The following is an 18,160-nucleotide window of genomic DNA, read 5'->3' on the forward strand; positions in this document are numbered from 1 at the left end:
ACCAAATCATCGGCCGATGTGAATCCCTGGCCTAATTTTCCATCATCGGCGAATCTATCCATTAAAAACCGTCGTCAGAACCGACTGCTTGGATCGGTGGAATCTCGTAATCGGCAACTTTGAGAAAATCCTTCTCCCAAACTTCCCCTGAAATGCACCTAGTCCTCTCATAGGTATCCACCTCTGCCGATGCAATAACATAAGAAGAATCTCCTGGGACAATCTCAATCTTGTCGCCTACCCACTGAACCAAGCATTGGTGCATTGTAGATGGGATGCAACAATTGGCATGAATCCAATCTCTTCCCAACAATAAGTTGTAAGCCCCCTTTCCACTGATCACGAAGAAAGTTGTCGGCAAGGTTTTGCTGCCGATGGTCAACTCCACACATATTGCCCCCTTGACTGGAGACACGTTTCCTTCAAAGTCCTTGAGCATCATATCGGTCTTGGTCAAATCCTGATCCCCTTTCCCAAGCTTTCGATATACTGTATATGGCATAATATTAATAGCAGCTCCACCATCAACTAGGATCTTAGTCATTGGCTGCCCATCAACCCTCCCTTTGACGAACAGAGCTTTGAGATGCTGTTTTTCATCATCGGCAGGTTTCTCAAAGATAGCTGTCATAGGATCCAGAGCCAGCTGAGCTATCTGATCGGAAAATTCTAACTCATCATCACTGGATGGTGCAAGAAACTCCATCGGGAACATAAAGACCATGTTGACTCCTGCCGATGGACCTTCCCTCTTAGTATCTGATGGCTGCTGACTTCCAGAGTTCTCGCCTTTGCTTAGCCCCTCTTGCCTTTCACGTTGCAATCTCCTTTACTGTGTCTTGGTTAACCCTTCAGGACACCATGGAGGGAGTGGCTTTTGCCTTGCTGCCGGGCGTCGGTTCTCCCTTGACTCCATACGATGCGTGTTAGCATCCCTGCAAAATATAAACTCATCGGGAGCTCGCGCATTAGCCATCTCCTCGAGCTCTTCCTGGTTCCTGGGAAAATATTGGACACGATCACCAAGCCTATCGTGCACGCTAAGCCTGCCCCCCAGCCGATCATGAACTGACGCCCTTCCTCTGATTGGCCCATTAAATCGCCGATCATCATCATGATAACGCCGATCGGTCCTGTCGTACCGATCATAGCTATTGCACTCAGGGCAGTCTCTGACGGTGGGAAGCTTAATATTTTCCTCCCAACAATGGATGAAGAACGGACAGTTCCAGTGATCTCTATGCCGATTCCACTCCTGTCGGCGTCTGTCTTCTTCCCGGCGATAATCTTCTTGCTGGCGCCGATACCGATCTTCCCGTTGTTGCCAGTTCTCTCGAGGCCTCCTATGAGTTATAACGATGCCAGACCGAGGAGGCCTACCCGAATTAGTCCCTTCTTGGACCAAGCCTTTACCCTTTGCATCGGCAGTAGTAATCTGATGTTGAGGATCTACCGATGCACTTTTCTCAGCTGCTTCCGACGTTAAGACCTTGGCCTTCCCCTTTGCATCCAACATGTTTGTCGGGAAAGGATGTTGGTCTATCTTCATCGGCTTCTGAGTCTTGGAACTATCAAATTTAATTCTCCCACACTCTATTGCCGATTGTAGCTGCTGTCTGAATACTTTGCACTCGTTGGTGTCATGGGAAGTTGCATTATGCCACTTGCAATATTTCATCGTCTTTAACTCCTCAGCCGATGGGATAACGTGATTAGGAGACAGCTTGATCTGACCTTCCTGAAGTAGAAAGTCAAATATCCTATCGGCCTTAGCGGTGTCAAAAGCGAACTTCTCTGGTTCCTTCTGCCCAAAAGGGCAAGACATCGGCTTCTTGTTTTTCACCCATTCTGCCAAGCCGATGACTGGTTCCTCATCAGAATCTGAGCTTGTCGCTTCGTCGACAAATGACACTTTCTTATTCCATGCTCTTTTGGGCTCGAAAGGCTTGATGTCTTGATCAGAAATCCTCTGCACCAAATGACTTAAACTTTCAAACTCCTGAGAAGCATACTTATCTCTGATATGTGGCAATAAACCCTGGAAAGCCAAGTCGGCTAGCTGCCGATCATCCAGAACCAGACTGTAACATTTATTTTTGACCTCCTGTATCCTCTACACAAAACCCTCGACCGATTCATCATTGCGTTGTCTCAATTTGACCAAATCGGTGATCTTCTTCTCATGAACTCCAGAAAAGAAGTACTTGTGGAATTGTTTCTCCAGATCGGCCCAAGTGATCACTGAATTAGGAGGTAATGATATGAACTAGGTAAAGGCCGATCCAGACAATGACGATGAAAATAGACGAACCCTCAATTCGTCCCTGTTACCAGCTTCTCCGCATTGAATGATGAACCTATTGACATGCTCCATAGTGGACGTGTCATCTTGCCCGGAAAACTTAGTAAAGTCTGGCACCTTATACCGATGTGGAAGCGGGATCAAATCATATGCGGGAGGATATGGTGTCCGATAAGAGTAAGTATTGACCTTGGGTTTTATTCCAAATTGATCCCTCATTACTTCAGCGATCTTATCGGCCCAATATGCATCGGCATCCTGCCGATGAGGCCACTGCGGGTCCGGCACCTGGTGGCGAGCCTCCACGTGTCTGTTTGGGGCATGATCTACACGGAACATTGGGTTGATCATCTGGCCTCCAATCTGTGGACCACCAAACTGCTGTCCACCGATTTGCTGCCCCCCGAGTTGCTGTCCGAGATTCATTGGCTGGTTGGGGATCCCCTGATTCTGGAACCCGGGATAGATCTGTCTTTGCTGGAACCCTGTAGCCTGGTAACTCTGTTGGGGCGTTTGCGGAAAGACTTGCTGTCCAAGCTATCCATTATTAGCGTTCATCGGCATAGGCACTGCCGATGATTGGTAATTGGGTACCATCTGTTGATATTTTGTAACGCAATTAGAAAATGATCCGCAAGCGCACGGATATCGGTGAGCATTTCACCCGGGAGGTTTTCCAGAGTATCGTATTTATATTTTTACCACTGGGAGAAAGGGTGCATCTGACTAACCAAATCTATTGCTACTATCCCTTTAGGCTACAAAGAATGTCTCTCGATGTGAGTGATGTATAGAGAAGACTGCAACCTTAGTCTCGTTCTAACCTTGGTAAGGATGATCTACTGTTCCATTGGGGAGGCTCACGGAATCTAGACAACACAAAGGATGTTCGACCCGCACCTATAAACCTACCCGTCCTACTAACGAGATGTGATCTGCAAAGGTAACTCGGAAATGTCACGTTCCTCGCTACTACCACGGTCCAGCTAGTCAGGGGATATCTATGAGTACCCTAGCCTAAACACCACGTTTACGCTAGCAAGTGATTACACTAATACTCAACCGGAAGAGGATTAAAGTAAACTCATAAACCAAAGAACAATAAAACAAGAACTTACTAGAATTAGAAGTCGAATTACTGAAGAATCTTAGAAGCAAGCCTCGGGTTAGGAGACTGGATCCCGCAGGTACAACTCGGAGTAGACACCGACAGGCCGGCCTTCCTCCGATCCACACCTCCACTCTATCTCTCTCAATCTAGTAGAAACTAGAAGATCTATTTCTACTTTACATTGGATGCTAAGCCTAAAAAGAAATATTATTTAGAGAAGAGGTTTTCCTTCGAGGGCACCCCTCAATCTCTATGATAATTTCTTGTCTTCTCCAGGGGCCAGGGGCCTTGCTTATATAGTCCTCCTCCTCTGTGCGTTTTTGGTTCAGCAGGCGATGTGGTACTAAACTTTCCACCATATCTCATTAAAATGCACATAGGCCTTAATGGACCAAAATCTGATTTGGGCCCAATTAATCCCGCAGCTCTTTTATGTGGAGTCCTTGTTTTATTAATATCTTTTGATTCCGAACAAATATAGCAAGTAATATATGCATTTCAATCAGCTCGACGAGATCTTTGCAATGGTGTACTCCATTCTGTGATTGGTGGAAACACCTGGGCGGGCGCCCAAGGGGGGTGGGCGGGCGCCCTGCCCCCAGGCCCGTTTGCATTCTCGTTCGTTTCCGTGGCTTCTGGAGTCTTCTAGATGATAGAAAATTGTGCGGCACATTAATATCTCTATGTAATCCCGACGTGTGGGCCTTTCTTCCTTATTTCCTGATAACCCCCTGCAGAAATAGACAAACACCAAAACTCATGGAATTCTGTCAGATAAAACCCTAAGTCTAGATGTTGATTTCATTTGGATCCTTTTCTTTATTTATTTGATAATTAAATTTGATACTTAAGGACCGTCAACAAACTCCCCCAAGCTTACCTCTTGCTCGTCCCTGAGCAAGGATGAACTCAAGAGTTTCTGCAGTGGTTTCATTTCTTAAAAGTACACACGCATTCAAGCAAGATCTCATCTCTGAGTTAGAATAAACTGTTAAGACTTAAAACTTACTCATTTTACCTTTTACCATGGGGCTTGTAACCGTCACTTGTGTCTTGAGCAGTTAAAAGATAGAACGGTCAAGTCAAGCGCCATGTCTCTTATTCTTGATCAGCTATAGCTCTGGGGTTTTTTGCAGATTTTCAAATAAAACTCAGAGATTCCTTATATGACTCTCTCAGATCTCTCTTTTGTGGTATTTATGGATCCTTACCAAGGCAGTAATGGTATATGCCTTCTCTCAAAGTATGTGGTATTTTTGGTATGAGGCATAGTGATATTGCCTTCTCTCTCACCCTACTCTAATAAAGTTCTGATATCTGGAGCTCATAGGTGGGAGACAGCTAATACATACTTACAAGACATTTATTGCATAGTCAAACCATGGATCTAGAGAAACAAATCAATAATCAAATCAAGATGTGCATGTGTGGTGAATGAATGGTGTATGGTGATGATGGTGATAATGATGGTGAAAGTCTAATTCTATTTTTTATGCTCTTTTGAGGGGATACATACATTTCTTGTACTTTGAAGCTTTTTGGGGAGAATGAGATGCTCTATATTTTCTTTTTCTTTCCTCTCAGGTGGGTATCTTGTACCCCTAATTCTACTGTCGGACACTTGTCCATTTTTACCTCTCGTCTCACTTTTTCTTTTCTTCGAGGTTCCGGGCACTTGCCCCTTTTTATTTCCTCGTATTATTGTTATTATTTTTCTTTCTTTTTCTCTTTCTCTTTTTTTAGAGCACTCATCTCCTGAAAGAATGTAGCAAGTGGTAGTAACCAAAATAACTGGAGCATTTATTTCACAGGGAATAACAGGGATAGGAAAATATTTTTTTTGCTATTCTCTCCCGGATTAGGAGTAGAATAATTTCGGGTGAATGTGGAGATGGAAATGAGTGGATGTATGTGGATGCGTACTTCCGGAGTAGAAGTAGCAAGTATGAGTGAACGTGCAAGTGAATCTTGATTTTAACCACATGACAAGCTCCTAAGGGTCTACACAGCTTGACCACACTCAATGCTCATAAGTAGTAAAAAGTAAATATGTGGCTCAAAGTCTAGCAAGCATGTATATGTGGCTGTGGTAGGATTTTAAACTCTCATCATATAGGAACTCATCATGTATTATTTTAAAGATTTTTTCAAAGATAAAATTCTCTAGAATTCTAGCATCTCTAGGAACAGATAAACAGCAGCTCAACCTTCCCATATCATATCCGTTAACGACTTAGACTTTAGATCAAGTACTCTTCCCACAAGTTTAGGTTTAGAGCAAGCTTTAAATTATAACAGTTATGCCTAAACTTGAGAGAGATTTCAATTTTAAGAACTAGTCAAGGCAGAGCAACTATTCATCATTTCCATGAGAGAGCTTATCATGAGGGTTCATAGCAAATTTTATTTATTTATTTATTTAGCAAACTAAGCAAAGATATATATATAAAAGCACAAAATCTTTATTTGGGTTTTTCATAGTTTATGTATTTTAATATTCTAACATAATATAAGTATAAAGATAGGTAGAAATACTTAGCGAGATAAATGGGGGTGCTCTCCCCCAAGCTGAATTTTGACGTAATTTCTTCTGATGTAGCTAGCAGGTGATGGAGGTGTATTTGAAAGTCGACAGCACCCCGACAGCGATTAGGATGTCCTCCGTCTGCTAGTCTTCTTTGATCCTTGAATTCTGTGGAGCTCAAATAGACAACAAAGCTTTGTGGAACTGGTTAAGTGTTAGCATAAATATCTAGCCTTTATCATGTTGAGCCTCCTCAATATTACTTATTTAGCAGGATCATGCACTTATTATTTTTATATTTTTATTGTAAGATGAAAACTTATTTATTTTATTTTCATGCCACCACAGTGAATGTACTTATGGGTTTTATGCCATGAGCATACTCACATGGGGCTTACTATTTTTTAACATTTATTTTCTTTTCAAGATAGCATGAACCTGATTAACTAAGCAAACTATTGAATGGAAAAGGATAACTACCAAGTTTACCTCTTGGCAAGGCGTTCGGTATTTTTAAGTCCTCCGAACGGGACTCTCCGTTTTCTTAGTCGTCCTGGGATTCGCTAGGTGGCGTAGTCGGTGATTCCGGCGGCGCCTCTTCGTCGTGTATAACTATCTTCTCTCTCCACACCTGACTCGGTGCTACGGTCTCCTCAGGACAGTTCTGTTCAAGCCGTATGTGTTCAGACCTTATCACTTCTTCTTCGTAGTCTACCCATCCGTCCTTGATGATCTGCCTCCTCTGGTTGCGGTTGCGTTGTCTTCTTCTTGTCCTGACCTGCTTAGAATCTTCAACTATATAGTTAGAATCATTAAAGTAGTGGCGTACCTTCTCAGAGAGGAAGTGCATGTGGACTTCTCCGGTTCCAATATAGATGATGGCTTTGATAGTGTTGAGGAACGGTCTTCCAAGGATGGTGGGTGGATCATACTCGTCTTCTCCCATGTCAATGACCTGAAAATTTTCTAGAGCTGAATGTATGCTGGTTGTAGGAGCATGGTTCCATACAGGAGCTGATAAGTGACTGCGGCCATTATGTTGACATCAGATCCGGTGTCGTAGAGTGTCTTCTAAAAAGAGTATCTGTTGATTGTGCACTCAATACTTGGAACACCAGGGTTGTCCTTCTTGATCAGGAATGGCGACTTGAGTCGACGATCTTGACCTCTTTGAACTGCAGTGACCATCTTAGCTGACTCAGTCCACATTTGCTTGTTCCTGTTCCTCCTGTTGGTCCTCTTCCTTGGTTCATGTCGGGTTTGCTCCGAAGCTTGTGTAGTCTTGTTCTTGAAGGAAAGTCTCCTTCTTCCCCTTGATGTAGAGACTGATCTTGGCAGCATTAGCGTAGATGACTGCTCTGGTGTTTAGGAATGGCCTCCCTAAGATGATGGGTGCCCTCTCCTCAGTACCAGTCTCTATCACCATGAAGTTTGCTGGAGCGTACAAGGTACCAACTCGGACACAGAGGTTCTTCAATATTTCCTTTGGGAAACTAAGTGTCTGATCTCCATTGTGTTTGTGCTCGTAGATCCCGGTTCTTCACTTAGTGGAATCTGGGAGTTGTAAAACTCCTCCATGTTTTGTTTGAAGTGTACCTATTCATGGAGACAAGGCAGGGATCAAGTGCATGGGCCCTGATAGCAAGCAGCGGATAGACAACTCCAAACTTCGGGTATTAACTTCACTCTACAGGATCCAACTGACTGGTTGATCACAAGCCTAACACTCCTCCTTGATCCATATGCTCTTGCTGATCTTGCTAGTCTTACTGGTTGTTCAAGGCTCTGATCTTAATCACTGAAGTACTGCTCTCCGACTTGTGGAAGCTTTCCTTTCTTAGTGGTTGTGCATCGTGTTTGTGGCACCCTCCATGAATCATCTCTTATGAGCTACGTCTTTCTTGTGCAAATTGTTAAACTTCATGTGTCACTTTCTTCATCTCCAATGTGAGTTTATCTCAGGACTTCCCAGGTTGATATTGAAAGTTCTCCTGCAGGGGTTAGTCCCACAAAATATAACAATATCTACTCAAGCAGTTTTTAGTTCAGTAACCAAACTAGACTCCATGTCTAATCAGATTAAGGAAGGCTATTTAACCTAAGCACCACGCTTAATTTAAATGCCATTGGAAGTGTGTCCAGTACTTCCAAACTAACACTTACTAGGATAAACAAAGGTAGCATGATGGCTTTTATAGAGATCTACTCAAGTGGAGATGAAGTAGTGTGATTAGTATTTAACAAATTGAGCATGTCTCAAAGGTAAGGACAACCAACATAGTAACATGGCAAAGGATGTTTTATGTAAAGTACTCCCCCAAGCTTAAATTTTGCAAAATTCAAGTTTGGATGAATTTAATTCAATGTTGTGTGATGGCTGGTTGGACATACCTTGTGCTTGTCATTCATCCGATCTTCTTGCTCCAATCCTGGAAAGGTTAGTGACAAGAATACCCGAAGGAATATTTCTACAATTATCTTTATATGCTCAATACACAAGGCAATGTTGCAAATAATTAGAAGTGCTTGTTTTAGGACACTAAGCTTGTCCTTGGGAAACCATCAATTAACTAAACGAGATCTGCAATATTTATTATAGACATATGCATCGACAACCGCCCTTTAAAGTTTTTATAAATAGAAAAGAAGAGGGGGTTGGAGATCTCAAATGTGGTAATGTTGGAGAGACTAATTGAAAGGGGAGATGTTTTATATGAGCAAGGACTGGGTAAGGTATTTATGAAATAACTTCCATGCTCACTATTGTTTCTCTCATTCTCAAACTCCAAGGATGATTCTTCATGAATGCTTAAAATTCCTCTAGGATTGTCTCTCAAGTTTGTTTTATCTATCCATTCAATGGTGATAGCACATGGATTTTTAATGCCCTCTAGCCATCGATGTTGCTCTTCTCGATCCTCCTTCTTATGCATGGGATGTCTAGAGAGATTCATAGGATTATCGGGAGGTTCAAGAGAAAGAACATAGTAGAATTCATTAAACTCTAGGATGGGTTGGATAGCCAAATTATGGGATTGAAATGTTTGGAAATCGGTTATTGAAACTTCCTCTTCTTGTATGGGAGATGATTCCTTCTCTATCTCTAAGATTTTTCTATGAAGACTAGTACAAGAAGGATGTCCACGAATGAAGACATACCTTCCTTTACTAATAGATAAAGAAAGAAGGACTCTACCAAAGGTTATATGATTAAGACCAATGTGAAAATATTTAGGAAAAACATGGTCTTGTAGGGCTAGGTCTAAACCAGAATTTATAGAAAGATTAACAGATTCCCTAGGTGTAGCTAAAAGTGCATTATCTTCTTGATTAAAAGATAGGACCTCGGCTATAGAAAAGGGTTGGTTTTGACCTATTGCAATCAACTCCGGACACAGATCATAATTAGGGGCAGGACGTGTTGACTCCCATGGTCTATGTCTGGTCTCCGAAGGTGCAAAGAATTCAATAATAGGTATGGAATTTGAGTTATCCATAAAGATAAAAATAAATAGATAAAAGAATAAAAGTATAAAAGTATAATACAAGATAATAGCAAGATTCAAAGTTATCTCAGCAAACCGTCTTTCTCCCCGGCAACGGCGTCAGAAATGCTTGTTGATATTTGGTAACGCAATTAGAAAATGATCCGCAAGCGCACGGATATCGGTGAGCATTTCACCCGGGAGGTTTTCCAGAGTATCGTATTTATATTTTTACCACTGGGAGAAAGGGTGCATCTGACTAACCAAATCTATTGCTACTATCCCTTTAGGCTACAAAGAATGTCTCTCGATGTGAGTGATGTATAGAGAAGACTGCAACCTTAGTCTCGTTCTAACCTTGGTAAGGATGATCTACTGTTCTATTGGGGAGGCTCACGGAATCTAGACAACACAAAGGTTGTTCGACCCGCACCTATAAACCTACCCGTCCTACTAACGAGATGTGATCTGCAAAGGTAACTCGGAAATGTCACGTTCCTCGCTACTACCACGGTCCAGCTAGTCAGGGGATATCTATGAGTACCCTAGCCTAAACACCACGTTTATGCTAGCAAGTGATGACTCTAATACTCAACCGGAAGAGGATTAAAGTAAACTCATAAACCAAAGAACAATAAAACAAGAACTTACTAGAATTAGAAGTCGAATTACTGAAGAATCTTAGAAGCAAGCCTCGGGTTAGGAGACTTGATCCCGCAGGTACAACTCGGAGTAGACACCGACAGGCCGGCCTTCCTCCGATCCACACCTCCACTCTATCTCTCTCAATCTAGTAGAAACTAGAAGATCTATTTCTACTTTACATTGGATGCTAAGCCTAAAAAGAAATATTATTTAGAGAAGAGGTTTTCCTTCGAGGGCACCCCTCAATCTCTATGATAATTTCTTGTCTTCTCCAGGGGCCAGGGGCCTTGCTTATATAGTCCTCCTACTCTGTGCGTTTTTGGTTCAGCAGGCGATGTGGTACTAAACTTTCCACCATATCTCATTAAAATGCACATAGGCCTTAATGGACCAAAATCTGATTTGGGCCCAATTAATCCCGCAGCTCTTTTATGTGGAGTCCTTGTTTTATTAATATCTTTTGATTCCGAACTCCAAATATAGCAAGTAATATATGCATTTCGATCAGCTCGACGAGATCTTTGCAATGGTGTACTCCATTCTGTGATTGGTGGAAACACCTGGGCGGGCGCCCAAGGGGGGTGGGCGGGCGCCCTGCCCCCGGGCCTGTTTGCCTTCTCGTTCGTTTCCGTGGCTTCTGGAGTCTTCTAGATGATAGAAAATTGTGCGGCACATTAATATCTCTATGTAATCCCGACGTGTGGGCCTTTCTTCCTTATTTCCTGATAACCCCCTACAGAAATAGACAAACACCAAAACTCGTGGAATTCTGTCAGATAAAACCCTAAGTCTAGATGTTGATTTCATTTTGATCCTTTTCTTTATTTATTTGATAATTAAATTTGATACTTAAAGACCGTCAACACCATCATTGAATTGACATACCCCGACTGGGCCATAGACCTCTGTTGTATCAGCATTGAATCTGCCGATGTATTAGGCATCTGAAATATTGAATCTTGAGGATTCCCAGTGTGAGGCCTTGCAGTAGTAGTTGTGGTATACCGAGGACTCTGATTCCCCGGCGCATTGGGAGGCGCCGATGCCATAGTAGCCTTGCCCCTCGTGTCAGTTATCTGTGATGTACCCGGTGTTAATTCTGGAGGCATACCGTAACCCCACCAATTGGGAGGAAGAGTCAACCCTGACATTACCGATGCCAACATATCTGTTGTCAGTTTATTCTGCCCACTTGAAGTCTGTGGGTTGGTTGTCATCCGCACAGATAGTGCACCAGTAGCTCCCGATGTACTTGGAGGGATGTCAGATTGTGCACTAGCAGCCGTCAAAGCAGCCGATGGAGCCGTAACCTCTGGTGCCGTTGGCTGATGATGAGAGGGGCCCACATAATCTGGTGGGATTTGTCCTTCTTGCCACGGCATTGAAAACCGTATTGGACAGTACACCAGCTTGGTTGATCAAAGCTCGGTTGATAGCACTGTCAACCATATCTTGAAGCTTGCCAGGATTGGTTTCGAAGGTAACCTGCCGTGGTGCCGGCAGTGCATCTTTCTGGATCACCTCGCCACTCCTGTTTATGCTGAAAGACCTCAGGCATTGCAGCTTGAACTCTTCCATGGCTTGGGCAATAGCTTGCTTCTGCTCATCCTTGAGATTGGCCTCCGTCACGGGGATGACGTTCTCTTGATCAAAGTCAGAGATCGACATGTTGATCTTGATCTTGAATCTAGTCCCACCGGGCATGCCAAAAGATGTGTTGATGCAAAACTGATCTGCAAACACAAAGGGCTAATACCCGATTGAAACGTTAAGGCGTGCCAGCCAATTTGACCTTACTATCAGCAAAGGTGATAACTCGAATACTTTAGTCCTAACAACAGCGATGCGCCCGGAAGTCACGGCTAAGAGGTACTCACGCGGAACTCGAGAACACGCCGAGCTTAAGTCGACGAATTCCTAAGAACTCGTAGTAAAAGAAAAAAAGTATGACGAAGTCGTCGAAAAGTAGATGCTGAAATATATGAGTAAAACGTGTGTTTGATTGATTGATAGATATCTCATTACAAAGCCCTAGGGGTTCATATTTATACCCTGCTCAAAGAGCTACAACTAAACACGACTAGAATTCGAATTCCAAATTACACGGAATTCGTATACAAAACGACTTAAATAAATAAGGAAATAACAAAGCTATCTCCCGTGACGAACTAAAACTCTTCCATAAACCGATCAGCAGTTTCCGGACCCCTCCTCCGTATCATCGGCAGACTCCTTGTCATAGTCATCGGCAGACTCCCCTATCGGCATAAACACATTACTGTCTGCAGACTTAGTCACATCTGACCTCTCCTTCATCGGCAACCATCCTCATCGGCAATTCATCTTGTAAATAGCATACTGCCACTTTATCCTGCCATCCTGGACACGTGCCCCAAAAAACGGTGTCAACAGATGCTGATCGCAGAAGTCCAAGAACTTTTTGCCGGTGAACTAGGTGCCGTTGTCGGTGATGATTACATTGGGGATCCCAAACCGGTGGATGATGTCGGTGAAGAAAAGGACGGCCTGCTCGGAGCGGATGTTGGTGATGGATCGAGCCTCGATCCATTTGGAGAACTTGTCGATAGCTACCAGCAAGTGGGTGTACCCCCCTTTTTGCCTTTTGCAGAGGCCCTACTAAGTCGAGCCCCCATACTGCGAACGGCCATGTGATGGGGATCATCTGAAGAGCGTGGGCGGGCAGATGCGTCTGTTTGGCGTAGAACTGGCACACATGGCATCAGCGTACGAGCTCGATGGCATCAGCTACGGCCGTTGGCCAGTAGAAACCTTGTCGGAAGGCGTTCCCTACGAGGGTCCGTGGAGCAGCATGGTGCCCGCAAGCCCCCGAGTGTAGGTCCTCGAGGAGTTTCCGGCCTTCTTCCACGGTGATGCAACGCTGCAAGACCCCCGTCGGGCTTCGTCGATATAGCTCATTGCCCTCGCCATAGATCACATATGACTTGGCCCGTCGAGCGATACGGCAGGCCTCAGATCGATCTTCTGGCAGCTCGCAGCGGATTAGGTAGTCGAGGAACGGTGTGCGCCAGTCGAACAGTCAACCGGGCCGCTGTTCTACCTCCATCACCTCAACTGCCATCAATAGTGCGTCGACGGTGTCGGTTTGCTGGGCAGGAGCGGCATCGACGCCAGCCCTCGAGCCCAAGTCGACGGATGGCTCGTGAAGACCTCTTGAGAAGGCGTCAGGTGGTACCGTGCCTCGGGTCGACGCAATCTTGGCGAGTTCGTCGGCTGCCTCGTTGTAGCGTCGGGCGACGTGGACGAGCTCAAGGCCATGGAATTTGTCCTCGAGTCGACGGACTTCCTTGCAATACGCCTCCATTTTTGGGTCGTGGCAGCTTGAGGTCTTCATCACTTGGTCGATGACGAGTTGGGAGTCACCTCGGACGTCAAGGCGTCGGACTCCTAGCTCGATGGCGATCTTGAGACCGTTGACGAGGGCCTCGTACTCTGCGACATTGTTGGATGCAACAAAGTGAATCCTGATGACGTACCTCATATGAACGCCCAAGGGCGAGATGAACAGCAGGTCGGCTCCGGCTCCCGTCTTCATGAGTGACCCATCGAAATACATTGTCCACAGCTCCGACTGGACCTGAGTCGGGGGAAGCTGGGAGTCTGTCCATTCCGCGACGAAATCCACCAGGGCTTGCGATTTGATAGCCTTGCGAGGCGCATAAGTGAGAGTCTCACTCATGAGCTCGACTGACCATTTAGCTATTCTTCCCGTGGCCTCCTTACTCTGGATTATCTCGCCTAGGGGGAAGGACGAGACCACCGTGATAGGGTGGACGAGGAAGTAGTGCTGCAGCTTGCGTCGGGCGAGGATTACGGCATAGATCAGCTTCTAGATTTGGGGGTAACGTGCCTTGGTCTTGGAGAGCACCTCGCTGACGAAATAGACCAGCCTCTGGACTGGCAACGCATGCCCCTCCTCCTGCCTTTCGACCACCACCGCTGCACTGACAACCTGGGTCGTTGAGGCAACGTAAAGGAGCAGTGGTTCCGCAGGTTGAGGTGGGACCAGTACTGGTGCTGAGGTCAGTGTTTTCTTCAGATTTTTGAGGGCTTCCTCGGCCTCGGGGGTCCAAGAAAAACGCTCGACCTTCTTCAGAAGTCGATACAGCGGCAACGCCTTTTCTCCTAATCTCGAGATGAATCGACTCAGCGCCGCTAAACATCCCGTGACTCTCTGCACGCCCTTGATGTCTCGAATTGGCCCCATTCTCGTGATGGCCGCGACTTTCTCGGGGTTGGCCTCGATCCCGCGCTGGGAAACGATGAATCCCAGGAGCATGCCTCGAGGCACGCCGAAAACACATTTCTCAGGGTTGAGTTTGATCTGGTTGGCACGTAAGCAGTTGAATGCGATCTCGAGGTCCTGGATCAAGTCTCCCTGTTGCTTCAACTTGACGACGATGTCGCGACATAGGCCTCGACCGTACGTGGCTCCCGCGTTTTCGAGCCCGAATGGCATGGTTACATAGCAATACATCCCAAAAGGTGTGATGAAAGAGGTCGCGAGCTGGTCCGACTCTTTCATTTTTATTTGATGGTAACCAGAATATGCATCAAGGAAAGAAAGGGTTTCACATCCCGCAGTAGAATCAATAATTTGTTCAATACGAGGTAATGGAAAGGGAACTTTCGGACATGCTTTATTTAAACTCGTATAATCGACACACATCCTCATTTTCCCATTCTTTTTCTTAACTAGTACAGGGTTTGCTAACCAGTCGGGATGGTGAACCTCCTTGATGAATCCGGCCGACAGAAGCTTGTGGACCTCCTCGCCAATGATCTTGCGCTTCTCCTCGTCGAATCGGCGCAACCGTTGCTTCACTGGCTTGGAACCGGCTCGAATTTCCAAGGAGTGCTCGGCGACTTCCCTCGGTATGCCTGGCATGTCCGAGGGACTCCATGCAAACATATCGGCGTTCGCACGGAGAAAGTCAACGAGCACAGCTTCCTATTTGGGGTCGAGGTCGGCGCTGATCGTCAGCACCTTGCCGTCGGAGCTGTTGGGGTCGAGCGGGATCTTCTTGGTTCCTTCTGCTGGCTCGAAGCTGCCCGCGTGGCGCTTGGGCTCTAGAGCCTCAGCGGCCAGAGCTTCGAGCTTCGAGATGAGCTCGGTGGAATTTTCGACCGCCTCCCCATACTCGACGCACTCGACGTCGCACTCGTAAGCGTGCTCGTAAGCGTGCTCGAAAGAGGAGGTGACGGTGATGACGCCTTTGGGGCCGGGCATCTTCAGCTTCAAGTAGGTGTAGTTGGGTATAGCCATGAATTTGGCGTAGCCCGGGCGCCCAATGATAGTGTGGTACGTGCCCCGGAATCCCACCACCTCAAAGGTGAGGGTCTCCTTTCTGAAGTTGGCTGTCGTGCCAAAGCAAACTGGGAGGTCGATTCGACCCACCGGTAGAGCCTTCTTTCCTGGCACGACGCCATGGAAGCCGCCGGCGCTTGGTTGGAGCCGCCCCCTGTCGATACCTAGGAGGTCGAGGGTCTCGAGGTAGATGATGTTGAGGCTGCTGCCGCCAAGAGCCGGGTGTTGACGATGATGGGGTCGACGACGAGCGGGTAGACGCCTGGGGCAACCACCTTGTCGGGGTGGTCTTCTCGATCGAAGGTGATGGCCATGCTCGACCAGCTGAGGTACTAGGGCACCGCCATTCTTGCTGCGAAGACCTCACGGCGTTCCCTCTTGCGCTGCCTTACAGTCAACTGCATCGAGGGCCCACCATAGATCATGTAGCAGTCGTGGACGGCAGGGAAACCATCGTCGTCCTTGTTGCCCTCCTTGTCGCTGCCCTTCTCCTTCGTTGGGTCGTCGTGCGTGTCCTTTTTAAATCCCAGACCGTCAAAATGCTTTTTCAGCATGCGACAGTCTTTGAGCTTGTGATTGGCTCCTCCCTTATGGTAAGGGCATGGCTCCTCTAGCATCTTATCGAAGATGCCTCCATCTGGAGGACCTCAAGGTCTCTTGCGTTCCATGGCGGCGACAAGATTGTCGTCGAAGTCTTCTCGCGGGAACTGCCGCGCTTTCTGCTTCTTCTTGTTCTTCTTGGGCCCTCGACTGGGGGTCCCATCTTCATCGGTAGGCTGCTTGCCTTTCCTTCCTTCACAGCTAAAGAAGGCACCGACCGCTTCCTCCCCTGCTGCATAATTTGCCACTACGTCCATCAGCTCATCGACGGTCTGAGGGCGATTCCGGCCCAGCTCCCGCACCAAGTCTCGACTAGTGGTATCAGAGACAAAGGCCAGGATGACATCATGGTCGGGTATATGTGGTAGCTCGGTGCGCTGTTTTGAGAAGCGTCGAGCATACTCTCGAAGAGTTTCTCCTGACTTCTGCTTGCACTTGTTGAGGTCCCACGAGTTCCCAAGACGTATGTAGGTCCCTTTGAAATTACCCTCGAAAACCCTAACCAAATCGACCCAGTCGTGAATCTGGTCGGCTGGAAGTTCCTCGAGCCACCGACGGGCGGTGTCAGAGAGGAAGAGCGGTAGCTGTCTGATGAAGGCTCGATCATCTCCTCAAGCGCCTCCTAGCTGACAGGCCAGCCTAAAATCGGCCAACTACAACTCTGGTTTGGTTTCTCCGTTGTATTTTGCGATGCTGGTCGGGGGTCGGAATGGATTGGGCAGGGGCGTGCTGCGGATCGCCCTGCTGAACACTCGTGGGCCTGGTGGCTCGGGGGCCATCCGGTCCTCGTCACTGTTGTACGTCCCACCGCGATGTGCGCTGTAGCCACGCTCTTCCGCGTCTCCGTGCCGACGGCGTCGATTCTCTTCAATGTCGCGTCGTGTGTCGTGCCGACGTTGGTTGTCGACGGGGACGACGAGCGTGGTCTTTTTTGCTCGAGGAGGTGGCTGCTGATGGACCGACACCTCCTTTTCATTTTGGGCCGGCTCGTCGCGCTTTTCAGTGGTAGCACCTCGACGTCGAGAAGCCGTGCTTTCGGCTTGTTGAACTGCAGCCACCTGGAGCAGCGTCTGAACCTCGTCTCGAATGCGTCGAGCCTGAGAGTTTGATGGTTCTGGCATGTTGCGCAGCAGCATTGTCGCTGCCACTACATTCTGGCCTGCTCGAGGGAAGCGGCTGACGGGCTGTTCTGGCTCTGCGTCTCTGACGATTTACCGGTGTACCTCTCGAGCTCGCCTATGGACACTTCCGCCTGGCGGGTTAGGCAAGTCTTGCTCAAGGATTTGCTCGAGCAGGACGAGGCGCTCACGATCCTCATCAAGCTTGGTCTTGAGCTCTCACAGTTGCGCAAGCTGCGCGGCCCTGTCTTCCTGAGGAAGTGGGTCGACCTGTCCGTCGCTCCCAGGCGTCCTGGGGTCTTCTCTTGCTGTAGGGGCTCGACCGCCAGCAGCCGCATCCTGCGTCTCATCGGTGGTTTCTACCGCCCCGTCGACGTGATAGCATTCCCTAGTAGGGTCGTAGCTATCGGTCTCGTTGTCGGAGTCTGGCTCGGCTACGTAGAAACATCCACGTCCCTCCTCCAGTAGCCGCTGCCTGAGTGAGGTGATCGTGTATCGCCCAAGGCCTAGGCGTCGGAGGCCTCGTTCCTGGGAGAAATCTGGCAGCTCGGACGTCGACTGTTGTGCTTCAGAGTCATGTGGGAGGACCATTGGTCTCTCTACGTATGTCTGGGCGTTTGGGCATATTGCCCTGGCGAGCGATGCTGCGTCGTTGTCCAATCCGACTGGCGGCGCCCTTCTTGGTGTGAACAACCCGTGTGGAAGTAACCCAGCAATGGGGGAGAGCGCACGGGGCGCGTCGCCTCTTGTCGTCGTGTAATGCCGGGCCGGCATGTCCTTGGTTTCGGCACACGGCGCTGCCGGCTCTTGTGTCACCTCCTGCCTCGCGCGAACCGCCGGTCGTGACGGGGCAGAGGGGTGACGATGATGCTGTCCACGCTTCTTCTTGGGCGGAGAGGCGTGGTGTCGAGGGCGTCTCGGGGCCCTCAACCGTGCTGGCGCGACTCAGGCTCCTCCCGGTCCTTTGATCGAGAGCAAGATCATGTCATAGCCGGAGCCAGTCGACATGAACTCAAGACTCCCAAACC

The sequence above is a fragment of the Sorghum bicolor genome, chromosome 7 (assembly GCF_000003195.3).
Source record: "Sorghum bicolor cultivar BTx623 chromosome 7, Sorghum_bicolor_NCBIv3, whole genome shotgun sequence".
Lineage (NCBI taxonomy): Eukaryota > Viridiplantae > Streptophyta > Magnoliopsida > Poales > Poaceae > Sorghum > Sorghum bicolor.